The 21,972-nt window shown below is 46.8% G+C and overlaps 1 protein-coding gene across 5 annotated transcripts in view; it reads right to left on the bottom strand.

Annotated features, from left to right (window-relative positions):
* TAOK3 (TAO kinase 3) overlaps positions 1-21,972 on the bottom strand; it is a 1,265,547-nt gene that overhangs the window by 893,140 nt on the left and 350,435 nt on the right. The gene's annotated exons all lie outside the window — the stretch shown is intronic.

Here is a 21,972-nt window from a genome sequence, read left to right as displayed (position 1 = left end):
GGACTTCCCCCTGTTACATGGGTTGTTACTCATGGCTTGTGAGCACTATTTCTTTCTTTAAGCTGGAGCAGTCAAGACCAGTGCTTGTGATTTACAGAGCTCTGTTGTAAACAGGGATGTAAATCTTGCTCTCATCTTGTCACATTTGCTGTGCATTAAAAGACCGAGGTCTGTTTTGGCTGCAGCTGCCTTCTCCTCCCTCCTGTTTTTGAAACACATGACCTGGCGTCATAGTCCCTACCTTCCTATGGCTGCTGCCGCCTCAGTCTCAGAGCTCAACAAGCATTTTCAATGCAGTAGGTCTTGGATTTGGTAAGTTTGAGCTATTAGCATTGTAAATGACAATGCCTTTTATTTATGAGTTTTGAAAACCTGCAAGCAGTGAGTGAACACGCACTTTATACATGTAGTCATTGCTTACGAGAAGCAAGGCTGGCAGTAACTGCACCTCTTTTACTGCCAGCCTTGCTTCTCGTGTGCAAGGACTACAAGTACAAAGTGCGCGTTTACGCAATCCTTGCAGGGTTTCATAAGACATAAATAAAAGGTAATGAATATGCTACTTACCAGAATGCATCTGTTCTTGGCATGTAGGGCTGCTAACATTCATATCTATAGCATAGATCGCCGCCTAGTGTTGGGTCCGGATGATTGCACATTGTTGTCCTGGAAGAGTCTTCGAAGTATCATGAGATAGGTGGCTCCTCCCCTGGACTACACTGCGCATGGGCATCGACTCCATCCCCAGATTGTTTTTAGCCATTGTGGCAAAGATGGAGTTTAACAGTGTAAGTGATGGCCATGCTAGAGATTAAATGCAAGAAAAGTCTGCAGCCGCTACGGGCGCCGGGGAGGAGGGCGGGCGATATGAATGTTAGCAGCCCTACATGCCAAGAACAGATGCATACTGGTAAGTAGCATATTCAGTTCGAGGCATGTGGGCTGCTAAATTCATATCTATAGCATAGAATACATAGCAGTCCCTCCATTAACGGCGGCCGCCCGTTCCAGCTGCAGAAGTCTGAAAAAGTGTTTTAAGAACAGCCTGTCCTACAGGTGCCTGCTGTTTGGAATGCACATCTACACAGTAATGTTTGGTAAACGTATGTGGTGTAGACCATGTGGCTGCCCTACAAATGTCTTCCAAAGGAATGTTACCCAGGAATGCCATGGAGGCACCCAACTTGCGTGTGGAGTGTGCTCGGGGGGGGGGGGGACCGTTAAAGTGCGCTTAGCCTTCTGATAGCAAATCTGAATACACTTAACGATCCACCTGGCTATTCCTGCTTTGGAAATGGGGTTGCCTTTATGCTGGGCTGCGAAGGCAACAAAGAATTGCTGTGTCTGTCTAAAAGGTTGTGTTCTGTAAATGTAGTACATAAGCGCTCTATTGGCATCAAGCGTATGGAGCATCCTTTCTGCTACCGTTTCTGGGTTGGGAAAGAATGCGGGCAGTTCGATGGTTTGATTGACATGAAACTGCGACACCACCTTAGGGAGAAATTTGGGGTTAGTGCGCAGCACCACCCTGTTTGAATGAATTTGTATAAATGGCTCTTGAATGGTGAGCGCCTGTAGCTCACTAACACGTCAGAGACGTGATGGCAATGAGAAAAGCCACCTTCCATGTGAGGAACTGAAGCTCACATGAATGCAGAGGTTCAAACGGGGGACCCATCAATCTGGTGAGTACCACATTGAGGTTTCACACAGGAGCTGGCGGGGTTCTGGGAGGGATGACGCGCTTCAGCCCTTCCAGGAATGCTTTAATGGCAGGCACCCAGAAGACAGAGAGATGCTGCCTGTTTTGGAGATAAGCCGCTATGGCGGATAAGTGTATCCGAATGGAAGCGTATGCTAGATTGCATTTGTAAAGATGCAACAAATAGCAGATAATATTAGGAATGGATGCATCGAGCGGGTCGATAGCGTGCTCTGTACAGTAGATGACAAACCGCTTCCATTTCGCTGCATAGCAAGCTCTGGTAGTGGGCTTCCGTGCCTCCCGAATGATGTCCATGCATTCAGGGGGCAAATCAAGGTAGCCAAACTCTAAGATCTCAGGAGCCAGATCGCCAGATTGAGCTCCTGCGGATCTGGATGCTGAATGTCGCCACGGTTCTGCGTTAAGAGCCGGGGTGTGAGGTGCAGTCTTTGAAGCGGTACCACGGAGAGTTCGAGGAACGTGGTATACCATGGTTGTCGCACCCACGTTGGAGCAACTAGGATGAGCGTCAGCGAGTGTTGCTTTAGCTTTCTTGCCACCAGCGGAATGAGAGGCGCTGGGGGAAAAGCGTACGCAAATCTGCCAGACCAGTTCATCCATATCGCATTGCCCTGCGATAGTGGGTGAGGGAACCTGGCGGCAAAGCTTTGGCATTTTGCGTTTTCCTCCGTGGCAAACAGGTCTATCTCTGGATAACCCCACTGCTGGAAGTACGGGCGGAGTACTGACGGATGTAACTCCCACTCGTGCATCTGGTGGCTGTACCTGCTGAGCAGATCCGCCATCTGATTGTCCGTGCCCGGGAGGTGTTCCGCCATGAGGAAGATGTTCCTCTGAATGGCCCACTTCCATATGCTCTGAACCAGATGAGACAACTGTGGAGAGTGCGTACCTCCCTGCTTTTGAATGTAGTACATGGCTGTCATGTTGTCCGTCCGGATCAACACGACTTTGTTGCACAGATGTACTTTGAAGGACTTGAGAGCCATGAAGATTGCCATCAGTTCTAAGTAGTTGATGTGCATCGTCTTTTGTTGCGTTGTCCATAGTCCCTGCACTGTGTAGTGGAGCACATGAGCCCCCATCCCTGGAGAGACGCGTCCGTTGTTAGTGTAATCTGTGGCAGAGTATTGATTGTAGCGCCCAAATACTGCCGCACATGGGCCGGCTGAAGGTGCGACTTCGGGTAGTTCAGTGAAAATCCTAGACTGTGAAGGAGGTGAATGGTGTGGGACATATCTGCGGCGCACTGCTGGGCTGACTTTGCCTGAACGAGCCAGTCGTCCAGATAAGGGTAGACATGTATACTCTGTCTCCGGAGGTGTGCCGCCACTGTCGCCAGACATTTTTTGAACACTCTGGGAGCAGTGGTCACTCCGAAGGGGAGTACTTTGAACTGGTAATGCCGGTTTTGGATGGTGAACCGGAGGTACTTTCTGTGGGATGGGTGGAGTGGTATGTGAAAGCAAGCATCTTTGAGGTCCATGGTTGCGAGGAAGTCTCCCCGTTGTAACAAGGGAAGAACCTGCTGCAGTGTCAACATGTGGAAGTGTTCTGAAAGAATGAACTGGTTCAAGGGGCGTAGGTCTAGAATCGGTCTGAGTGAGCCGTCCTTCTTTGGGATTAAGAAGTACAGGGAATAAACTCCTGTGCCTTCTTCCTCCACTGGCACGAGCTCTATTGCGCCTTTTTGGAGCATCACCAGAACCTCCTGCTGCAATAAGTGCAAGTGCTCTGCTGACATAGGACGGTGTCTTGGGGGTATGTTTGGTGGAGCGGATGTCAGCTCCAAACAATAGCCGAACTGGATACGTTTCCTGACCCACCTGTCTGTGGTGATGGACTTCCAGACTGGCAGGAACTGTTGGAGTCTCCCCCCGACAGGTGTTGGATGGTCGGGGGGCAGTGACAGGGAGTCACTGTTTGTTGGCGGCAGAGGAACGGGAACTGTTGTTGCCTCTGCCTCTACCCTTGGCACTGTTTCCTCTGTATCCACCTCTGCCCTGCTTGCTGTAGGAGGATTGCGCACCACTTTTATTGAATGGCGTCTGCTGCGACATGTGCCCTCTTAACACTTCGATTGCCTGAGCGACGAAAAGTGTTCCCTCTAAATTGTTGTGACTGGAGAGCTCCCATGGACTTGGCAGTCTCGGTATCTTTCTTGATCTTCTCCAGGGTGGTGTCCACCTCTGGACCAAATAACCTGTCTGGATTAACGGGCTGGTTGAGGATAGTAGTCTGTATCTCTGGCTTGAATCCAGAGATGCGGAGCCATGCCGGACGCCTCAACATCACACTAGTGTTGATCGCTCTCGCTGCTGTGTCCGCAACATCTAGCGCACACTTTATAGCAGCGTTGGAGATGAGCTTCCCCTCCTGGAAAGCATTTCAGCTCCCTCTTTAAACTGATCTGGAAGGTGTTGTAACAGCTGCTCTAGGGTGTCATAGTGTGCCCTATCGTATCTGGCCAACAGAGCCTGCGTGTTTGAGATGCGCCAGATGTTGGCCGCCTGGGCTGCTACCATCTTCCCAGATGCCTCCAGCACTTTTGACTCTTTGTCTGGGGGAGGAGCTTCACCCGTGGTTTGGGAGTTTGCCCTCTTGCGGGCATTAGAGACCACCAAAGAGTCCAAAGGCAACTGGCCCCTTATGTAGGTCGGGTCGCCAGGTGCCGGTCTGTATTTCTTCTCAATCCGTGGGTTGACAACCCTTGATCTCGTGGGTTCCTTGAAAATGTCTGCCGCATGCTTAAGGCCCCCTTTCAACATGGGGAGAGTCTTGACAGTTTTTTCAGCAGTAGAGAAAGTGTCAAAAAGGAAGTCCACCTCCACAGGGTCAGCATGCATTTCCACTTTATGGTTTGTAGCTGCCCTTTCAATCAAGGCATTAAATGCCGCAGAATCTTCAGTGGGAGACGGCTTGACGTTATAAACCTGAGGATCCTGGACCGCCTGCTGGTCCCCTTGATCACCTGTGTCCATCCATGAGTCCTGCTGCTCATCAGGCTCTGTATGTGCAGGAAAATTGTACTCCTCATCCTGCTCCCCATCATCCCCATCAGAGTATGTGGGTGAAGGTGTGGCACTCCTCCTGGGCTGTGGAAGAATCTGCTCAACCAGAACTGGTGTTTCAGGTGCAGGCTTCTTTCGTTTCAGAGGAATAGTAAACGACTCCAAAGGCTGTGAAGTTATTTTCCTCTTGTATAGCGTGAGTTTCCCGGTGTCGGCATCGATGAAATGCTCCGACCGTTCTTCAACCAAAGGGTGTCGATGACCCAAAGTCCCAGCCGGGTGAGTGGACTTCGACACAGTGTTCTTGGGCACCGACCGCGGTGCAAAGGCCTTCGGCGCCACCTTAGGCGGCAACGTGTAGTGGATCGGCACCGAGGTGGGTTTCGGTGGGTCCGCCGGCTTCGGTGCGGAAGTAGTCTTCGGTTCCGATGCCAAAGCCTTGACCTTAAGGCGCTTGAGGGAGTCCGAGACCTGCTTCGTAAAGGAAGCGGACGGTTTCGTCGACCCGACTGATGTCCTTGGTCCGCCCCCAGGGGAAGACCCGAGCGTGGATGACTTGTGTTCGCCCGGCCGAGGCGCAGGAGCATCCTTGACCGGTGTGCTTCGATCACTGTCCACGGGCGCAGACGTCGATGCCGACGGCTTCGGATCGACAGGGTTTCCTTTAGGAGTCACGACCCCAGACCTTGGCTCAGCGCCCTTCACTGACTTTGCCTGTACGGGCCCCTTGGTTGTCGGCGCGACAGACTGTCCCGATGTAGGCTCGACAGCCTTCTTGGATGTCGGCTTGTCCGCCCTGGTTGACACCGGCTGGACGGCCTTCTTCGAGCTTGGCTCCTTGACCACCTTCGGCACCTTTGCCTGGTCGACAGCTTTCATCGGCTTGGAGGCCCCCAAAGACGACGGCGTCGATGGTGGAGCAGACGTCTTCGGTTTCGATGGCGTGTCGGCCATCTTAGTTTTCGTCGATACCGATGGGTTCGGTTTCGATAATGGAGGTCTCCGTAGCCGGGCCGGAAGGCGGGGCCGTGGATTGAGGTGTAAGGTCTTGGGTAAGGCCGCGTGGCGATCCCGTGACCTGAGCCTTTGTAAGAGTACGAACGGGGCATAGCTCATCCTCCGAGCTATCTTCCATGGCCCCATATGCTTCTTCGTCGTCCCCTACCTTCTCAACGATTTCCTCAATGTCGGGACTGTGGACGTCCGCTCCGTAGTCGGACTCGACCTCCATCGGTGTAGGGGAAATCTGCAGGTGACGCACTTGCTCGTCTGCTTCGGGCTCGTCAAAGATGTCCACCGGTGCCGGAGCCGATCGCTGGGCCTCAAGGCGCGCCACGCGCCGAAGCTTGATCGTCTTCTTCGATCGAAATCTTGAACAGGCCATACAGTTGGCCTCGTCGTGGTCCGGCGACAGGCACTTGTTGCACACAGGATGGACGTCAATGTGTGGGTACTTGGATCCACACACGGGACATTTCTTGAACGGACTCCGTTCCATGCCGTCGAAGTCTTGCTGCGTCGACTAGGCCCCGATCACCGAAGAGTCACACGACCCCCCGGATATCCGACTTCACGAGCTGGAAGATATTATTTATTTTATTATTTATTTAAGGATTTATAGTGCGCCTGGTGACCCGAGGGCATCCCCGCGCTATAAAACTGTGAATTGGCTAAGAGGGGGGAAGGGAGGAGCGGAACTCTTTACTTGGGGAAAAGCAGCGTTTTAAGTTGTTTGCGAGAGCGAAGGTAGCAGGGTTCCAATCGCAGGCTGCGGGGAAGCAGATTCCAGCGAGAGGCTGCCTTTACAGAGAAGCGACGGCCTCCGGTACGTGCCCTCCTAAACTTGGGGACATTCGCCAGTCGTTCATTGTCCGATCGTAGGGACCTCAGGGCCTTGTGCGGGGTAACCATTTCTTCCAAGATGGAAGGGCCTTGTCCATTTAGGAGCCTGTGGGCAATGCACATGGCCTTGAACTCGATCCTCTCTCGTACTGGTAACCAATGGAGTGCTTTGAGGGCAGGTCTTGCGGAAGATCTGGAAGGTAAACCAAGCAACATCCGAGCAGCTGCATTTTGGGTTCGTTGCAGCTTACCCAGGGTGGATTCAGGGGCTCCCAAATAGACAGCATTACTGTAATCCAGTCGGGCAAGAACTAGTACTCGAATCAGTAATTTCCTGGAAGGGGGGAGGGGGGGGGGGGGGGAGTAGGGGAAGAATCTTGCGGACGGACCGCATGAGACCAAAGCAAGTACCAGCTGTTTTAGTAGCCTGGGTTTTCATGGTTAGGTCTGGTTCAAGCCAGACACCCAGGCTCTTAAGTTCTTTCCTGGGGGTGGGCACCTCACCCAAGCAGTCGGGCCAAACAGATGATGGGATAGTTGTCCATTTCTTGCCCATCAGCATGACCTCTGTTTTAGACCCATTGAGCTTGAGCGAAGATTCGCACATCCAGTGATGGATCTTCTGGAGGCAGTGCAGAAGACTGTCTGGGCGCTGGTCTAAGTGTGACAGTGAGACGACCAATTGCTTGTCGTCCGCGTAGCTCACGATCTTAAATCCAAAGGGGGCAACTACATCTTCCAGAGGGGCCATATAGGCATAAAAAAGGGTAGGGCTCAATGAAGAGCCCTGGGGAACCCCATTTATCAGAGGAAGAGAGTCAGACCGGGAGCAGCCATCCCAGACCTGAAAAGAGCGGCCCGAGAGAAAAGACTCCCAGCCAGGCCAGCGCTGTGCCCCCGAGTCCCGCCCTAGCCAGCCGGTGGAGCAGGACACAGTGGTCCACCGTATCAAAGGCTGCACTAAGGTCCAGGAGGATCACTGCCACTGATCCCCCCGAATCCAGAATGCACCTTGCCTCCTCGATGACAGCGAGGAGGGCGGTGTCCGTGCCCTGGCCAGGGCGAAACCCAGTTTGGGACTGACGCAGCAGTTTGTTTGATTCCAGAAACTGGGACAGCTGCGCGTTGACCAATTTTTCGGCAATTTTGCTGATGCCAGGAAGGAGCGAGATTGGTCTATAATTGGCTAGGTCGGAAGGGTCTAGTTGGTTTTTTTTTAGCAGGGCTTTGACTACCGCTCCCTTCCAGCCAGGGGGGACCATGCCTTGAGACAGAGAGGCGTTGATCAGCTCTGTGACTGGAGGAGCGATCACTGGGGCGACTGCTTTGAGAAATCTCATGGGCGCAGGATCTAGGGGGGAGCCACTTTTCATTTTGGCCAGGGTCTTTTCGACTTCATCCAGTGTGACTGCTCTAAAGGCATTAAGAGACGGACCAGGGATGCTTCCTGAGCTGGTGATAGGTGTGATCGTGTCCCGGCAAGTTAGCTGACTAGGCTGTGGAAGTGAGTCCAGGATGGTGGTGATTTTGGAGTCGAAGAATTTAGCAAGTTCTTTACTCCTGTCTGGGGAGATGCTGGACAGTGATGGAGGTTCAGGGATCTTTAGGAGTTCTTTTACAATGAGATAAGATTCTCTTGCGGAATTGGAGGCATTTTTTATTCTGTCATCATAGTAGGAGGCTTTAGAGGTTTTCAGAGCGGCTTTATATGCTCTGACAGTCCTCCGGTATGCATCTTTATTGGAGTGAAGCCAGTCCTTCCTCCATAATCGTTCAGCTTTTTTACAATCTTTGCGGAGAACTCTAAGTTCTAAGTTAAACCATGGGGCTGAACCTAGCTTTCCGCTTTTATCTTCCCGAGTTTTCATGGGGATGATAGGATCAAGTGAGTCGGAGATCCACTTCCTGAAGTTATTGTCAGCTGTAACCGGGTTCCCGGAAGGATTGGGAGTTGACGCTTCTAAAGCAATGCTAAAGCAATGGCCCATTCCTTGATAGGGAGTCTGGACCAAGCCCTGTCTCGGGTGTACGTAATGGACTTAGGAGGCTTCCTGAGTTCTCCTGGTAATACGAGGGGGACCAAAAAATGGTCAGTCCAGGGGAGAGGGCATACAGGTTTGGCCAGGAGGGTATGAACATTGGTGAAGACTGGGTCTAGCAAATGGCCCTTACTGTGGGTAGCTCCGGTGTTTGCTAGTTGGAGATATACGGGACCAAACGCGAACAATACAGACGGTGCAAAGAAGGCCTTTTGGCCTTGAAAAAGTTCAATCACGATTCCGAACAGGAGACGTCGAAATCACATCCGAACCCAACGGCGGAAAAAAACAATCTGGGGATGGAGTCGATGCCCATGCGCACTGTAGTCCAGGGGAGGAGCCACCTATCTCGTGATACTTCGAAGACTCTTCCAGGACAACAATGTGCAATCATCCGGACCTAACACTAGGCGGCGATCTATGCTATAGATATGAATTTAGCAGCCCACATGCCTCGAACTGTCATTTACAATGCCAAAAGCTCAAACTCTCACAAATGCGAGACCTATTGCATTGCAAATGCTGGTTACTTTATTACTTTAGCGTCGCCTTTGTGTTAAGAGTCTGATGATATAGCAACAAGCTTTCTACCAGCTCTCCATGTTAAGCAGAGGGCACATTCCAGCTTTATCAGTTCCTGTCTCCTGCTGATGGGATTGTAAATTCTTTGTGGTGTGGCCTTTTAACTATTTATCTGACTGCTGCTCTTCATGAAGTTGTGTTTTTTTAGTATGCACACAATAAAGTGCATTTTTAACTGCACTCTGTATGCCATGCTTGTATGTATTTTAATTGAGGAGTTCAGTTATATTTGTAAACCAAACTAAATTTGCATTTTAATCTTGTAAGGACTTCTAGTTTGGTTTCTGTGCTCTTGTATGTTATCTTTGTGAACCAATTTAGTCTGTATGTCTTTCTTATATAACTTTCTAGATTGCTCTCAGTGCTCTTGCATGTTATACTTCTACAGACATTTAGCTTTTACATTACTGATTTAGCTCTACTCTTTATTCCAATTCCTTTACTATGTATGCAACCCTACCTCTCTGTTGGTCTACCTGATTACCTGTCTGACGATCTATCTATCTCACAGTCTGTCTATTTGTCTTTCTCTCTACCTTCCTGTCTACATACCTGCCTGTCTATCTACCTGTATATACATCTATCAACCTGCCTATCTACATGTCTAGCTATCTACCTGGTTGTCCTCCTTTATCGATCTGCAAACCATCTATGCAATCTTCTGTATGCATGCAACTCTATCTGTCTGTCTGTGTACCTACCTGCCTGCCTACCAGCCTATTTGTCTACCTATCTACCTGTCTATCTATCTGCCTGTCTAGCTAGAAACCAACCTACCTACTTCATCCATTAGCATGTTGTGTCATTCATTTTTTTTCTTCCACCAACTCCACCATGCATCATAGCTGAGCATGAGCTATTCCCCTTCGACAAATGGCTCAATTCACTATGAATTACAGCATGCTACTCATTCACAAGGAGTGCATCCCAACAAAAAGTAGTTATTTTCAGTGCCAGGGGCTACTTTGGAAAACGTGTGCCTTTTGCAGACAAAAATATTTTTGCTTCAACCATTGTTTTTAAGATTAATAAAGGTCAAGCAGCTTTCCCAACTAAAACGTTTTTCTAAACCCACGTCGCAACAAAACAAAAATTGCCTTAGCTGAAAGGCCAATGCTTGTAAAAATAATTTCACAGGACCTCTTTACAAATACATTTGGGATGTGATATATCTCGTTTTCTGAAAAACGGCCCATAGCATAAATATCTTTCACACAGAGATGCAAACCATTAAATATGCAAATCTTAACTGTTACCATATTAGTTTATTTCTTTAAGCATTTTAGAGAAGAACCCAGACCAGAAATCATCAATGGTGTAACGGCTGTGTATCGAAATGCGGGGTTTGAGTACGCTCTTGAGATATTTCAAATACAATACATGAATGGCCATTCTGACAGTAACTCATTTAACTGATGGGGTATCAAAATGCCATCAAAGAAGCCGTTTTACAGCTCAAAAAGAGTAGTCTGCGAAGTTGTTTAAATATTAGAAACAGGAGCTGTCCCACAAACCACAGTGAAACATGGGGATTCTAATGTAACATGCAGCAATGTCCCAATTAGGTCTAGGATTAAAAAGATATAGAAATGAATTAAGATAGCTTATTAAATGCATCATGCATACAATTAATGATATTCAAAAGCAATGAGTCATTGAAAAGTATCTTCAGTATCAATCAAGAAACATGTATAGTTGAATAACAAAATGTGCTTAGAGCTATAGCGGACACCGTGCAAATACATGAACATATATTGCCCCTGAGTGTTACAAGTATATGGCGACAGACAATTTTAAATTCATAAAATTACATAGGTTTAATGTCCAAATGTCAAATAATATTTGTGTTTTGCAATAAGACAAGTATACAAAGTCTTTGTGGCAGATACTATCCATTGAGTTTTGACCCTGTTATCAACTGTTGGTCATCATCAGGAGGGGGTGATATAAGAATGAGCACAGGGAAATCTAAAAGTAATGTAAATATAAACTAAATTCATTTTCATCAAAAAAGAAAAAGAAAAAATAGACAAGGCATGTTCATATGGCAGCTAAAAACGTACCAGAGAAACTTCAGGAAACATTTGGAAAATACTGGAGATCTCAAAATTAATGAAAAAAATTGGTGCAATAGAACTAAAAGAACTAGAAGAGGTATAAAATGTAGGTGCTTAAGGTACTCGCACCAGTGAATTTTCTCGGCCCTCTTCTGAGTCCGATTGGAGCCACCCTACAAAATGAATGCAGGCACCCAATTGAGCTTTAAACACATAGAAATCGCACAGGAAAAATGAGTCGCATGCAGACATAAAAAAATGTATATAGAAAGTTGGGGAAAACGCTGCAAGCCTCTAAAATGCTTTAATGAAAAATATAGCTATAGTCTCAGCTGCAAACATGGTTTAACTGAAGAAAGACTATACATCGGCAACCAATGCTTGATAAAGATTGAAAACAGACATTGCTGGATTCAGTATCAGAGATTAGATGAAGGGCTGTTAAGTAACATGTGACGCTATATAAATAGTGGAATAATACCAGAAAATAAAACCAATGGAGTTGTTAATGACAAAAGGAATACATTTAGTAAACAACCCAAAAATTGAATGATCAAGAAAAATCATTTAATGGAAGGAGCAATCAAGAAATGAGCACACAACCTCAACAGGAATTCAATGAAGGCTGTTGCTATATTTGCCAACAATACTTAAGGCCAATATTTTTTCAGAACACCTTTGGCGATGTACCCACTATGGCAATGAGTGCCTTTTGTGATCTACTTTAATGCCTGTAATTGTTTCTCGCTTGATGAAGATACTTTTTTTTAATGAAATTGCAATATTACTGTTTACATGGGTCATTGCTTTTGTGTATCAAATTGTGTATATGGTGTATATAATAAAACAGCTTCAGTGCACAATTTTTTACTCACTTCATTGGGATGATGTGGTCTGTTAAATCAAGCTACTTAACACGCTCAACAAAATAAAACGGCAAAATCTGTAGTACAAATGTTTTCAACTTGTTAATGAATACACTTACTTTAAAAGTTTAAATAATGTTATTCCCTAGATTAAAGAAGCATCCCTGCATTTCGCAACGAAAAATATTCTTGACAAAGAAATGCTCTCCGAACAGAACTTAACTCCAGTGGGGTGTGGAACTAGGGCGAGGTGCAAATGTTGGAACTGAACAACAAAAGACAAAAAGTTATCTTGTGGGCATAATGTAACAAGGAAGAACAAAGAAAAGCTCAAAAGAAGAGAAAGATAATCTTTTATAGTGACAACAAACAGAAGAGGTATATTTCATTAATACAAAATGTTTGACATTTCTGATGACTGTAACAAGTATCCTAGGAGCCTGTGATAACAACTAATCTTATGAATGACCCAGTTAGGCTCTTAATTACTGCGGTGCTGCTTCCAACACCTCAATCTTCAGAATTTGGGTGACACATTTCTGTTAACTAACTTGTGGACTTTACCTCAAATTCATTATTACTAAGTATGTATGTTTTTGCTTTCCTTTGTCAGATTTTATTATGTTAACAGACCGGCATGCATTTTAATCCAATGGTGCTTCATATATATTGTTAAATCAGCTCTTAATATTTTATTTTGCTTCAATCCATTCAAATTAGTTCTCCCCCCTTTTCCTTTTGAAATCTTTACTCTGACCTGCCCACCACATCTTAGCTATAGGACACGTTTTAATGCAGAAGCTCATAGGGTATAACTCCGTAAGAAAGCGGACTTTAAAGCCATTATTAGATGCTCCAAACTGCTGCTTGGATCTTATTGTGGCTGCTGCGCCTTACCACTTAGAGTTGTTGCCTTATTGTCATAACCGTATGTTTACGCTATGGTAGTGTTTTAATTGGATAACTTTCATTAATTGTGCTAAATAAAACCTATCTATCTATAATACATAAAGGTAATACAGCAGCATTGCTAATGCAGGTAGTTAGTTAGCTTCTCCACCCTTTTGCTAATTTGTAGCCTCTTAAAGGGGAGAGTCCCCAGATCTCAACCACAATGTAGAGAAAGAAATTTAGAAAAAACCTCTCCAACGCTGCATTATTTGCAATAGGAATAACATGTATTGCAAAATAATTTTACATGCATTTAACAGGTTGCATAGAGGAATCAAAATTGGAACTGAACAGGGTAAAATAGTAAGGAGGCAAGTTTCCGTCTCTGATTTCAAACAACAGTGTTTTTTCTTTTTAAAATCCATTCTAAAATGTGATTTGATCATTTATGCTTGTAAAACCAATCCAGGTATTTCCTCACATATTTGTCTAGAACAGAATCTTCAATAAGATGAATTTGGCTAAAACAGAATCTTCAATAAGACTATTTATTTTTTCATTGCAGTGAATCTCACATGTGTGATGAGTAAATGGACTACTCTACTCTCCTCCAGGAAACTAAAGTCCTTTCAAACTGAACTCCGCCACTGTTAAAATACAATAAATACATTCTTTATGAGTCAGAATGTCCCCGGATGTTTCACAGAATAAAATAACATTAAACACCTTCAGGACCTTGTAAGTACTTTTGGATTTCTATTATCTTATAATAATCTTCATGCACTAAAATGGTCAATGAACACTGTTGAGTTAGAATAAGCAAAATACAGATTGGAATCACTTTGCTCATCAGTTTTACAGGTTTGTCCTGAAAAGTCAGCCATAAAACAAGTTATTGTCTAGAGAATGCTACCATATAGTTAGTTAACAACCAATACACAACCATACATCCCCAAGGCTGACCTAAGATGCTTAGGTCCTAGACTGTTGCATTATGAGCAGAAACTTAGGACAGCTCCTTGTCCATTACTTACTAAATCACCCACTGAATCTGCTGCCTAAATAAGCTGGGTTTGAGGTTTTTTTCTAAAGGGCTGGCGATTCCTAATCTTTCAGAGAATTTATAGCACTAAATTTCAGAGGTTTGCCTCATGTTGATGTAGGGAATGCGAACTCAGGGAGCCAGACCACCATTGTAGTTCAAAACCTAATTGCAAAGAATTGATGTTTTGAATCATATCCACGTCGACTGATGCCCATTTTGTAGCATGCTGATCAAAAATAATGTTGCGCCGTGAGTACAGAGACAACACAAAGAATAAAGATGGTAAAAAAATGTCTTCATCCCTAAAGTAAAGGACACTTCAGAGTGATAAGCAGCTCTGTGTTCAGGTAACAGGAGATCGTCACTTCATGAGGTTGACGGAGTGGTGGTCACAAAGCAGATTACTCTTAAGAAATAAATAGAAAATGGGGATGATTGTTCTGAGTGGTTATGGCGCTTACCAAGTATCGGCAATATCAGTATTCGACTCACTATCTTAGTTGTTGGGTGCCTAGGTATGGGTCATCATCCTTGCCCACAAATGATCTATAGATCTGAGAAATATACTAAGTCCTATCACACCAACTTAACATATCCACAGGAACATAATGTCACAATTAAATTCACAAGGTCAAATCAAATTAAAATTCGATATATGGTTAATTTAATCCTTAAGACTTTCTCCAAGTCCAGCCAACACGTGTTTCGTCGATTGGGCAGGTACCCACGACTTCATCAGGGCTGGGAAAGAAAATACAATACAACAAATGTTGTAGTTTCACAATACATCGTGTAGTGGTTACATTCTAAATCCAATTAATTAATAATAAGAAAAGTATTTTCTTTTCCAGCCCTGATGAAGTCGTGGGTACCTGCCCAATCGACGAAACACGTTTTGGCTGGACTTGGAGAAAGTCTTAAGGATTAAATGAACCATATATCTAATTTTAATTTGATTTGACCTTGTGAATTTAATTGTGACATTATGTTCCTGTGGATATGTTAAGTTGGTGTGATAGGACTTAGTATATTACTCTTAAGAAAAGTTACAATTCGAGGCTCTCCATAAATGAGGTACGGCTCGGCATAGCCAGCACTTCCGAAGGACTCTAACCTGCACTTTGAAGGTTTATCCTATGTTTCTTCCTTTTGAAATTACGAAGTTTCATTAGTCCTGAGCAGCCAGAGAAAAGATTTGCCTTGGGGTAGATTGTAGGAACAGTTTTCTAAGATATTATGCGCATCTTTAAAACCAAATCTTAACAGTGAGCATAACAACTAATTTAAACACTTAAGATCTTTGGCCACAACTAGAGCTCAAATAACCACAACTGCTGACCTCAAGTAAATCCAAACCCAATAGGAATATGATGCACTAGCAGCCCGTCCCGACGTTGTCCGGGTATGAAATAGAATGTGTGTAATGTGTGTATTCAGATACGGTCATTCCCGTGTTCCCCCGCTTGAGGCCCAGCTGCAACCCTGGTTGATGTAAGCAGGCGCGTGTCCCCCCCGCTTGAGGCCCAGCTGCAGCCCTGGTTCATGTTAGCAGGCGCATGTAATTAGTGTAGTGATCCGCCGCCTGAGCCCGGCTACAGCCCTGGCTGATGTTAGCAGGCGCGTGTAATTTGGTTTAATGTGATAGTTCAGTAACAGCGCTCATGAGAGGCTGCAGTAATTGTCCCCGCAGACATGCCCAGTCGCGTGTGCCCCCGCTTGAGGGCCAGCAGCGACCATCTCACAATTAGAATTGTGTGAGTCTTGAATGATTGTTTCCCGCTGTTCTTATTTTTTTAAGACCCACACCAACGCTCTTCGGCCCGAGTGCTTTTTAAACGCACCCAGGCCAAGCCACACACTGCTTTCGGCCCTTTCAGATGCACCCAGGCCAAGGCACACACTGCTTTCGGCACCCCCAGTATGTGTGAGACAACGGGCAGTCCCCCAAGGGAGTCTTGCGAATGGTTACTTACCACGCTTCAAGGTGAACGCCTTTGTGACGCCCCCAGCACACGGCCACAGCAGACGATCTGATTAATGTACGACCCAGATGGCATGAAGTGCGGAACGTAGCACACGCCCCCAGCCTTTGTCACGCCCCCAGCGAGCCCCTTGATGCGGCGCAATTGTGTAATTGGCGCTTCACATGGCATGAAGGGCGGACACATGCCCACAGCGCGGACACACGCCCACAGCATTTGTCACGGCCCCAGCCTATCACGCCCCCAGCGTGCCCCTTGATGCGGCGCAATTACGACTCACATGGCATGAAGGGCGGAACGTACCACACGCCCCCCGTGTTTGTCACACCCACAGCAGAACGCAGACACGCCCACAAGGGACTACTTTGCTGGCACGGTTCTTTTACCTTTTAAATGTATATGGTGGCAGTCTGCATAGCCTATATCCTTCTGCTGCAACTGCCCTTTCCAACGCTGTATTGGGTGTTGTGATTGGTGCTGTGGTTACTGAGTTACCCGCCTCAAAGGTTTGGGCTCTCTCTTTATAATATTAGTAGGGATTAAAGTCAACAGTAGTGACTTACCAGTTTTTGTACCCAGTCCAAGTCATATGACTCACATCATGCTTACTGGATGAAGTGATGATTACTACGAAGCTCACCCTGGGTACAAATTTTGGTAGGTCACCCTTGTTTATTTTTGGCATTGCTGCTTGTTTCTGTGTATCTATATTCTTTTTTTCTTCATACTCCAGCATCGTCTATTTGGGACAAGACCGTAGGAGCCTCACCGAGGGCTGGATTACTTTCTAGGTCCCTCCTATGGGTGGGACCAGGAAGGGGGCTGGTTACACCCCCTTTCCTTTGTCCAGTTTCGCGCCAGAGCTGGGGCTGGAGTGCCCCAGCAACCGGTTTGAATCGGGGTATGCATGGAGCACCTAGGGTGCTCCAGGCAATGTCTCAGTCTATTCAGCCCTCCCTGTCCCAATACACAAAGTCCTGTCTGGGGTGGTGCTCGCACCTCACCAGGCAGGAAACCTATCGTCCAAACCTCCGTGACTGGAAGGACTCCCAGCAGCAGGAGGTCAGACTTGTGTCAGTGGCAGCAGCGTCCATTTTGTGAAGCTGGGGCTCTGGTTACTTTTAACTGGGATAGTCAGCAACATGTCTTCTTCCTCTAGAAGGGTGGAATGCTACCCCAGTCGCCAGAATTGGCGAGGGGGTAGTATTCCAAAGCGTATGACACCGTACATGACATGTTTTGATAAAGCCAAACCAGAGATAGCATTTAACCGCGAGGTTCATAATGCACTTAAGAGTATATGGTATGGCAATATCATAGAACAGCTATAAGGACATGGTTCCGAAAGCTGCAGACAGGCTCAGCTCATGCTAGAGCACCATCTCACACATAACCAAGCACTCTGCCTCCGTGATTGTTAAGGCCTGCCATAGGAGCGACTTATAGGTTACTATGTGTCTACATATAAGTAGGTATAGGAATACCATACCTAAGCAAGTGGTCTATGAGGTGTCTATTTGAGTGGCCAGCCAGGGGTGGCATAATACATGCTGTAGCCCCTGGTAGGCCTTGGTTACACCTATGCCCTGAGTACCTAGGGTACACTTCTACAGGGGCTGACAAGGTGAACCAATTCCCAATCGTGTATGCACCTAGATTACATGGTGTAAATTTAGAGAGAGTGCATCTGGGCTGTGGGTCTGATTAGCAGGCCCTCAGCCACATCTAAGTCGAAAACCAGTAAAGCAAAGCAAAAAGTGGGGGTGACCATAGGAAGCAAACCCTACTCTCCTACACCCCCCCCCCAAACTTAGGGACATTAAACTAACCTTGACCAGTTGAGTCTTCATGTTCTAAGTGGAAATATCTGGAGAGTCCATCTGCATTTGCATGGTCAGTCCCAGGTCTATGTTCCACTGTAAAGTCCATCCCCTGTAGGGAAATGGACCACCTAAGAAGTTTGGGGTTTTCACCCTTCATCTGATCTATCCATAGGAGGGGCTTGTGGTCGGTCTGAATCTTGAAGTGAGTGCCAAACAAGTATGGCCTCAGCTTCTTCAGGGCCCAAACCACAGCAAAGGCCTCCCTCGCTATAGCTGACCAACTTTTCTCTCTAGGGGTCAGCTTTCTGCTTATGAAAGCAATGGGCTGGTCTTGACCATCTATATTCAGTTGTGAAAGTACAGCTCCCACACCCAACTCAGAAACATCTGTTTGGACTATGCACTCTTTGGAGTAATCTGGACTTTTCAGAATAGGTGCAGTACACATGGCCTGCTTCAAGTCATCATATGCCTTTTGACAGCGAACTGTCCACTGAACTTTCTTTGGCATCTTTTTGGAAGTTAAGTCATTCAGTGGTGTCACAATGGACCCATAGTTTTTAACAAACTTCCTGTAGTACCCAGACTGGCCCAAGAAAGCTCTGACCTGTGTCTGGGTGATTGGAGGAGTCCAGTCTTTGATGGTCTGGATATTCCTCTCCAGTGGTTGAACCTTACCCCCACAACCTTGCTCTGCCCTATCTGGCACTTTGTGGCCTTGATAGTGAGGTCTGCCTTTTGCAGGGCCTCTAAAACATTCCTAAGGTGGACCAGGTGATCCTCCCAGGTGGAGCTAAAGACAGCAATATCATCTAGATAAGCTGCACACTAGTCATCCAGTCCTGTGAGAACTTGATTTACCAAACCTCTGGAAAGTGGCAGGTGCATTCTTCAAACCAAAGGGCATTACCACAGATTGATAATGTCCTCCTGGGGTCGAAAATGCTGTCTTGGCTTTTGCATCCTCAGCTAGTCTGATTTGCCAGTAGCCTGCTGTCAGGTCAAATGTGCTCAAGAACTTGGCAGATGCCAACCTATCAATGAGCTCATCTGCCCTGGGTATGGGGTGGGCATCTGTCCTAGTGACAGCATTGAGACCTCTGTAGTCCACACAAAACCTCATCTTTCTCTTACCATCTTGGGTGTGAGGTTTTGGCACCAGGACTACTGGACAGGCCCAAAAGCTCTCTGAGGGCTCAATAACTCCCAGCTCCAACATCTTTTGGACCTCTGTCCTAATACAGTCCCTGACATGGTCAGGTTGCCTGTAGATTTTACTCTTGACAGGCAGACTGTCACCAGTGTCCACCTCATGGGTGCACCAGCTTGTCTGACTTGGGGTCAGGGAAAACAGATGTTTGAAGGACTGAAGAACTTGTCTGCAGTCCTGTTGCTGATGTTCAGAGAGGCTGTCAGCAAAGACTACACCATCTACTGAACCATCATCAGGGTTCTGAGTCAGCAGGTCTGGGAGAGGGTCACTCTCTTCCTCCTGCCCCTCATCTGTAGCCATGAGCAAGCCCATGTCGGCCCTGTCGACAAATGTTTTGAGTCTGTTGACATGAAGCACCGTGTGGGGGGGCTTCTGGGAGTCCCAAGGTCCACCAAGTAGGTGACTTCTGCCTTGTGTTCAACTATAGCATGGGGTCCAGACCATTTGTCCTGGAGTGCTGCTGGGGCCACTGGCTCCAACACCCACACTTTCTATCCTGGCTGGTATACAGTCAGTACAGCCTTTTGGTCATGCCAAGCTCTTTGGAGTTCCTGGCTAACCTCAAGGTTTTTAGAAGCCTTCTTCATATACTCAGCCATCCTGGACCGGAGACCAAGAACATAGTCCACTATGTCATGCTTACAGGATGCCCAAACAAAAGCTCAAAAGGGCTGTAGCCAACCCCCTTTTGTGGGAGCTCTCTGTAAGCAAACAGAAGGCAGGGTAAAAGGATGTCCCATCTTCGTCTCAGCTTTTCTGGTAAACCTTTTATCATCCCTTTGAGGGTCTTGTTGAATCTCTCCACAAGCCCATTGTACTGTGGGTGATAGGGGGTGGTGAACTTATAGTTGACACCACATTCCTTCCACATTGCAGTTAGATATCCTGACATGAAGTTTGCACCTCTGTCAGACAACCTCCTTTGGAATCCCCACTCTGGAGAAAACTCCAAGGAGGGCCCTTGCCACAACAGGAGCTGTTGTGGTCCTCAGGGAAATAGCTTCTGTATACCTGGTGGCATGATCCACTACCACCAGTATAAACCTGTGCCCAGATGCTGTTTGGGGGTCCATTGGTCAAACAATGTCTATCCCCACTCTCTCAAAGGGTACCCCCACTACAGATAGTGGTACGAGGGGGGCCTTGGTTGTGCCACCTGATTTGCCACTGTTTGGCAGGTAACACAGGAGCGACAAAACTCCTTGGTATCTTCGGACAGGTGGGGCCAGTGAAAGTGAGGGACAAGCCTGTCCCAAGTCTTGTTCTGGCCCAGGTGTCCTGCTAAGGGAATATCATGGGCCAATACTCCCTCCAGATCGTTGAGATCTAGTGAGAATTTTCTGCTGACTGTACCTCGTGTAAAAAAAACTAGACATGGAGGGAAAGCCCTATCTGTTGCGGGGCCCACACTGTGGAACAAACTGCCCCTGACCCTTAGGCTCTGCACAGATCATTTAAAGTTTAGGAAGCAACTCAAAACTCTGCTATTCACCGATAAAATCTAGACCCATTCTCTCATCTGCATAGTGTTGGACTCTATCTGGTATCACAGCGCAGAGATACTCCAGTTGGAGTCGATTCCAGCGCTATAGAAACCCATAAATAAATAAATAAATAAGGAAGCCCCTAAATTGCAGAGGTATAACCAACCTCCTGGAAGCACCAGGTTTGGGGTCTCTAGCCTCTGAATAAAGGAGCCCATCATCCAAATACACGTTATGGGTACCTTGAGCATTCCCAGCAGCCTCAGCAGCAGCCTGCTGTCTGAAGGGTTCAAGAGAGGAACAGTCTAATTGTGCCTACCTCAGATCTGCCCTTGAAGGTCCCCCTGTCACAAGAAACTCAACCTGGTCAGGCTCAAGCTCTTCTAGGACAGTTCCTTCTTGGATCTCAGAATCATCCTCTTGGGAGGGCTGTTCCTCAACCTGAGGCAGGTGGGAAGGTACTGCCTTAACCCTACTGCTCTTTCTCTTGGGTGGTGTCTGGTCCATTGTTGCAGGATCCAGCACCTGTTCAGGTAAGCACTTTTTAAGGGCATGTGCTGATATTCCCAGCATTTCTGCATGGGTCCTATACTTCACCTCAGACCAAACTGAGGTTTCAAGATAATTACCTAACAGACACTCTACAGGAAGGTCTGAACTCACAACAACTCTTTTGAGGCCAGTTACCCCTCCCCAGGAGAAGTTAACAACTGCCACACTATGGGAGGTAGTGGCATTGCTAGCATTGGTCACTAGGTAATTCTCAACTAGTATGATCTGTTCAGGGTCCACAAAGTTAGGTGTCACCATGGGGACACTGGCACATGTGTCCCTGTCGGCCTGAGCCATCCTATAATTAAACAAAGGCGTCTGCCTGTACTTGCTTAGATTACTGGGACTTACAGTAGAGGACATTACTATATCTCCATCACAGACAAGAACAGCCTGAGTTGGTACTCTGACTAGGCCAGAGTCCTCCTCAGTTCCCAGGGTCAACCCTACTACACCATTTTGCTGGGAACCACCACTAACAGCTGGACTAGGGGGAACAGTTGCCTTAGGGGCAATGGTGGTTGGTGCTGTGCCCTTCTTGGTGCACTCACTAAACCTGTGAGAGACTGATTTACAGTATCCACACCAGGGCTTCTTTGGGCCTTCTTATTTCTGTTTGTTCGTTTTGGAGCCACCCTCCCCCTGTGCCTTTTGGGGGCCTGGTGAAGACTTCTGGTCTTTTGGTTTCTGCTCATTACCCTTCTGGTCTGCTTTTTTCTGATCACCGCCCTGGTTCTGGTTTTTCTGCTTAATCCTGGTTCTGACCCATTTGTCTGCCTTCTTTCCCAAGTCTTGGGGAGAGGTCAGATCAGAGTCAATCAGGTACTGATGCAATAACTGGTTTTGACAGTTGTTAAGG

Source organism: Lissotriton helveticus, chromosome 11, assembly GCF_964261635.1.
Source record: "Lissotriton helveticus chromosome 11, aLisHel1.1, whole genome shotgun sequence".
NCBI classification, from domain to species: Eukaryota; Metazoa; Chordata; class Amphibia; order Caudata; family Salamandridae; genus Lissotriton; species Lissotriton helveticus.
The sequence above is the reverse complement of the archived record's forward strand: the minus strand, read 5'-3'. Positions and strand labels throughout refer to the sequence as shown.